Here is a 6,914-nt window from a genome sequence, read left to right on the forward strand (position 1 = left end):
CGGAGAGATCATCCAGTGGACAGGGATACCTGTCTTATATATACCATAGCTTCAGGTTCATTTCTCAGTACTGCATCGTTTTCCAAAAACCCTTAGGAATGATCACAGACACAAAAGAAATTAAAAAGAGAGATAAAAATATTTAATTTGGGCAGGAATGGTGGGGCAAGTCTTGCCCACGCTAACCTAGGATGGACTGCGGTTCGATCCCCTGGCTTTACATATATGCCCCAAGCCAGGAGCGATTTCTGAGCACATAGCCAGTAGTAACCCCTGAGCATCACCGGGTGTGACACAAAACCAAAAAGAATTTTTTTAATTTATGTCCTATAATAATGACAGTCAGTATGTCAGTAAGTGGCAAAATTAGAACTAGAAACAATTATTTCACTTTTTTCTTATTTCCACTTCCATATTTAATCACCTTCAGGCATAATGCCATACCAAGGTCATTGAACGTTTTTAGGTATTGCAGCTTAGGATTGTAAACAAGAAAATACTAAAACAACAATAAAAAGAAACACATCTCTTAAGGCACGTGTAGAGGAAGTAACAATAAATTATTTCCTATGCTCTATATCATATCAACATAAACCCTACTGATTAAAACAATATCCACTTATGAATTTTAGTTTTCATTATTCAAAAGACTGGCCTGGCCTGGTTTGTTTCATAAAACAAAACCTAGAAATAAAATCCAGATATCAGCTAAAGTTGTGATTTTCCCCCCTAAGAGTTGGTGACTGCTTTAAAGTATCTCATTGTTAGCAGAGATAAGTTTATTTTCATGTTTTTAACATGATCCTCTCCATTTTCTATAAAACAAAACTGAATCAAGTCTCTCTAAATTTGGAGTTATCCTTTGTGTATGGTCTTAGATGAAGTTCTGAGTTTGCTTTTTTTGCAAGTGGCTAACCAGTTGTCCGAACATCACTTGTTGAAGAGGCTTTCCTTGCTCCATTTTGCATTTCTTACCCCTTTATCAAAGATTAATTGATTGTATGTCTGGGGAGCATTCTCTGAATACTCAAGTCTACTCCACTGATCGGAGAGTCTATCTTTATTTCAATACCATACTGCTTTAATGAATATTGCCTTGTAATACAATGTAAAGTTGGGGACAGTGATGCCTCCCATATTCCTTTTCCCAAGGGTTGCTATAGCTATTTGTGTGAGTTTATTGTTCCAAATGAATTTCAGGAATGTTTGATCCACTCCTTTGAAGAATGTTGTGGGTATTCTTATATGAATTGCATTAAATGTGTACAATACTTTGGGGAGTATTGACATTTTAATGATGCTAATCCTCCCAATTCATGAACAGGTTGTATTCTCCATTCCTTATGTCCTCTTTTATTATTTGAAGCAATGTTTTATTATTTTCTTTGTAAAGGTCAAATACAAATAGATAAAATACCTTGATATATGACCTGAAGCCATGAGGTACATATAACAACACGTAAGTAAAACACTCTATGACATTGAAACTAAAGGTATATATTAAAGGAGAAAATAGCACTCTCCAAACAAGTAAAAGCAGAGCTAAACATATGGGACTATATTAAGCCGAAAAGCTTTTACACATCAAAAAAAGTGCCTAGAAAACAAAAGCCACCCACAGAATGAGAGAAACTATTCACCCAATAACCATCAGATAAGGGGCTAATATCTCAGATATACAAGGTACTGACATAATTTAATAAAAAAAATTAAACCCCATCAATAAATGGTGAGAAGAAATGAACAAACATTTTCTCAAAGAAAAAATACAGAGGCACATAAAGAAAATGCTCCACATCACTAATCATCAGGAAGATGCAAATCAAAACAACTATGAGGTACCACTTCACACATAGCAAAGAGACTGGCATATATCTCAAAGAACAAGAGCAATCATCAGTACTGTTGTGGAGAGAAAGAAATTCTCATTCACTGCTAGTGGGAATGCCATCTAGTCCAGCCTTTGTGGTAAACAATGAGATTCCACTAAAAACAAATTGAGCGTCCATCGATCCAGCTATACCTCTCCTAGGAACAAAAACACAATACAAAAATGCCTTTCTTACACCTATATTCATTGCAGCACTATTTATAATAGACAGAATCTTGAAACAACCCAGATGCCCTTTAACAGATGAGTGGCTAAAGAAACTGTAGTATATATGCACAATGGAGTATTATGCAGCCATCAGGAGAGATGAAGTCATGAAATCTTCCTATACTTGGATGGGCATGGAAACTCTTATGCTGAGTGAAATAAGTCAGAGGGAGAGAGATAGACACAGAATCGTCTCACTCATCTATGGTTTTTGTTTGTTTGTTTTTGTTTTTGGGCCACAGCCGGTGGTGCTCAGGGGTTACTCCTGGCTGTCTGCTCAGAAATAGCTCCTGGCAGGCACGTGGGACCATATGGGACACCGGGATTCGAACCAACCATCTTTGGTCCTGGATCAGCTGCTTGCAAGGCAAACGCCGCTGTGCTATCTCTCCGGGCCCTCATCTATGGGTTTTAAGGAAAAATACATTATGTAGTAATGCCCAGAGATAAAAGAGATGAGAGCCAGAAGGACTGGCTCAAGATATGAAGCTCACCACAGAGTGGTAAATGCAGTTAGAGAAATAATTATAATAACAACTATCATAACAATGTAATGAGAGAAGTGAATGCCTGTCTTGAATACAGGCAAGGGGTGGGGGGAGTAGGGAGTTGGTAGAGCATTGGTAATGGAAATGTTGCACTACTAAAGGAAGGTGATCTTTTTATGACAGAAACCAACTACAATCATTTTTGTAATCATGGTGCTTAAATAAAAATATTATTTTAAAAGGAAAAAAAGTTTTTCTAAAACTTACAGTTGTCCTATGATCTTTTCTTCCTTCTTCCTATTTCTAAGGGTAAGTTTGGTGCAAATAGCATTGGACCCAGATAATCATCTTACTTCTTTAGTCACTTTTTCTAGAGCCTTAGGGGTCACATAGCTTTTAAGGCTACATATCCTCAGAAATAGAATGAGGGCACTGAAGTTCTACTTTTTCTCTTAACATATTACAGACACATAGAAATCACTCTAATGGTCTCCTTTAATTCTAATTTTGACTGAACTGAATAAGAAGTTCCATAATAAAGATGTACTTTTTGGTCAAATATATAAAAATAATTCTTTATTATGCTCAGTAATGGCTCATTAAGTGAAATTAAAATGATGAAATTGAGCAAGCATTCTTCACATTTTCCATATCTCACAAAAGGGAAATGCTAAGAAAAAATGTTCTAGTTTCTCAGATTCCTAATATCATCAAGTCATATGGATTTTTATTAACTATTGATTGATGGAAAAACAAAATATCTGATATCTAGAATCATGCACAGCCTGGTATCACTCAAAACAGGAGTAGCACACAGTGCATAAAATGATCCATAAATTTCTGCAGGGATCTTTCACAGAGATTTAATGTTGTATTTCAAATATAAAGTAATGTTTTTATATACGAAAATTGCACTGATGTCTTCATTATACATGACTATATATTATATGTTAAATTGTACAGTTCAATTTTTTGCTGACAGTGCTCAGGGCTTAACTCCTGGTTCTGTGCTCAGGGAACACTGTGCTCCTGGCACTGCTCAGGGGACCAGATGGGATGCTGGGGATTAAAACTGGGTCATGCAAGGCAAATGCCCTACATGCTGCACTATCGCTCCAGACCTATAAATTTAAAATTTAAGTATATTTTTGTAATGTTTTGTGGCAAGACCATAGACCACTATTAGAGAATTTTAAGCTGATTTTTCTCCCTTCATATGTTTGCATTGTAACTTCATCTTCTGAAACTGCTGTTTTGAATAATCAATCAAATGTTTCAAAGAAACTTATTTAGCAAAATCAGTGTGCATTAAAAGCATCACCTTTATTTGACTATAGGTGTGAATCACAAGGTGCACACTTGAGGAAAAAACTGAAAATAGTAATTATGAAAAACTCTAATGAGCAAGGATTTCAGAAAGTTTTCACCTTTGAAACATGCAGAGCTTAGGTAGCTGTCAGTAGAGGCAGAATGTGGGGCAGGGTCTAATTTCATGAAACTGAAGCATGGAGAAACAATGCCAAGATAAATAGCTAAAGTCAATACTTACTGAGAAATGGTTTCAGGATATGGAGAATAATAAATGAATAATAATAAATGAAGGTAATATTGGCAGAGTGGTCATATGATTTGATTTTTCTTTTCTTTTTCTTTTTTTTTTTTTTTTTTGCAATTAAGGCTTTTGCATCCCACCTCAGACCATTAGCTTGTCATACTGTAGCTAGCTGTAGAGAAATTTTAGAGTTAAGTCCTTCCAATTGAAAATAGTTTCCAGTGAGAGGTCATCTTTGTGAATCACTAGTAGCCAGTATTCCTAGGAGGCTGAAGGGGAGATGCTATGTTAATTTTCTATAGATGCTGCTGTTGAAAATAACCTATTTAGCTAACAAATTGGGAGTAGTATAGAATTCTGAACTAGAGCTCTTGGGACTAGAATAAAGATATGAGCAGAGGCCATCTCAGTCCTCTGGAAGAGTCCTTTTTCTTTCTTTCTCCCACCATTCTCAAACTTGTCATCCACATTTCTGGATTTACTAGCTTAATCCTGACTCAACTGACAGGCTTTGTGACATGTCACCATGAACCCTCCAACGTTTTCGATGCTGGAATATCTCTGTCATCTGATCTCTGCTCATAGAATCTGAAAGTTTTCAAAACCAGTAGCAAGAAGACTCCAGTAGCAATTTCAAGCACAATCTTTCTATATTACTCTGTGAAATTTAATTTTGCAAAATAAACACTTCTATTTGTTACATTTTTAAAATCTGGTTTCCAGAGCTCTAAAATGGTTCTTTTGAGAATTTTTGTCTCATAGTTAGTTTGGTGAGAAAGAATTGTTGTAGTGCCTTGCTCTATCACGGTGTAAATTGTATCTGATAATTGTATTATTGAATCACCAACTTGTTTTTGTTAAACAGTTTTATAATGTTTATTCTGTTCTGATGACACATATGTAACTAGATCTGTGAACTAATGTGATTTTTGTGCTACCCATGCAATTTAGTCAATCTAGTTAGACATTCAATAGCAGGATAATATCCTATGAATGCAGAAGATTCATTTTATGCAATGACCTTAGTTCACGCTAAATTTATTGCATGCCCACCAGCCTCTAACATTTAACAATGACAAAGGTATTTGGTATTTTGGATCATTGGTTTTTGGTGTTGGAATTATCATTTGTTACTTCTACCCTTTTATTGATGTTATCGTATTATAAACACAATACAATTGTTTTACTTTATTAAAATATTCATTTAATCACTGGGTCCCATGGGTACCAAATAATTTTATGCTTATATAAAATTAAGGTAAATTATTTGAGATAAAAAATGTAGGTTCTGGAAAAGGTATTATCAGGATGGTAGTAATAATAATGTCATAATATAGTTTCATACCCTAGAATTCCCTGTGCTTTTCTTATTTAGTCTGCACTATTTTCTGAAAATATTATTGTTTTTATGGCATCTATAAGTTATCTTTTTAATATTGTCATATTATTAAAATTTAAGAATATGTAACATTTTAGATTGACTTTTGTTACTTAACTGCATTTCAAATTTATACTAGCTTGATAACTAAACTGACAAATAATTATATTATTTTGGGTTGGAGCCATAGCACAGCTGTAGGGCATTTGTCTTCCACTTGGCTGACCCAGGACAGACTCAGGTTCAATCCCCGGCATCCCATATGGTCCCCTGAGCTTGCCAGGAGCAATTTCTGAGTGCAGAGTCAGGAATAACCTCTGAGCATCTCTGGATATGGGCCAAAAACTAAAAAGAAAAAAAATTATACTATTTTGCATGTGAGTTATCTTTCATCTATTGGAGGATCTTATGGCCACTTCTGGTTCTGGATACTTATGTCTAATGGCTATTAAGATACATATATAGGTTTGTGTATAGTGATTTTATATCAATGTAATAAAATTTTGAGTTTGATATCTGGACCACATGTTTTGTTTTACAACCTATGTTTATAGGCATAATTGTACAATAATATTTCATTTTATAAGAAATTTCCATATGTCTCCAAAAGTGTTCCATCAGTGTATTTTCCCATCAGCAATAAGTGTGTTATTGCTGCTCAAAAATGGCATAAGGAACTGGCAATTTGGCCATCTGACTGATATAAGCAATGACTGCTTGAATCAATTTTGTTCATAGGAACTTTGCAAAAGAATTTTGTAATATTTCTCAAGCCTTAGATTTTTATTTTTAAGCCCTAGAGTAAAACTACTTATTTATTGTCTGAGAAGCAAAGTATGATTTTGTGAGTACATTTTCCTAACTGTGTTTTAATCTATTTTAATGAAGTATAGCCACTATTTTTTTTACCCAGGCTTGGGCTTAGAAATTATTTTTTAATCAAATAGCTTCACAAAGTAAATAAGACACTAAAACCAAATGAGCTATGCAATGATTAGTATGGCTAACCATTGCTTTGATGGATATAGCCCCATCAACGTGGATTAAAAGTCAGTTGTTTAAACAATATAGCCATAATATGTATAACATTTTGGTCTTCATCCAATTATGTAATTTGTAAGACTTTCAAATACCTCTAATAATTTTTTCTTTTATTTTATTTTTACTTTTTTAATAATATCTTTTTTTTTTTTTTTTTTTTTTTTGGTTTTTGGGCCACACCCGGTGACGCTCAGGGGTTACTCCTGGCTATGCGCTCAGAAGTCGCTCCTGGCTTGGGGGACCATGTGGGACGCCGGGGGATCGAACCGCGGTCCGTCTCCTAGGCTAGCGCAGGTAAGGCAGGCACCTTACCTCGAGCGCCACCGCCCGGCCCCACTTTTTTAATAATATCTTTAA

Source organism: Suncus etruscus, chromosome 12, assembly GCF_024139225.1.
Source record: "Suncus etruscus isolate mSunEtr1 chromosome 12, mSunEtr1.pri.cur, whole genome shotgun sequence".
Lineage (NCBI taxonomy): Eukaryota > Metazoa > Chordata > Mammalia > Eulipotyphla > Soricidae > Suncus > Suncus etruscus.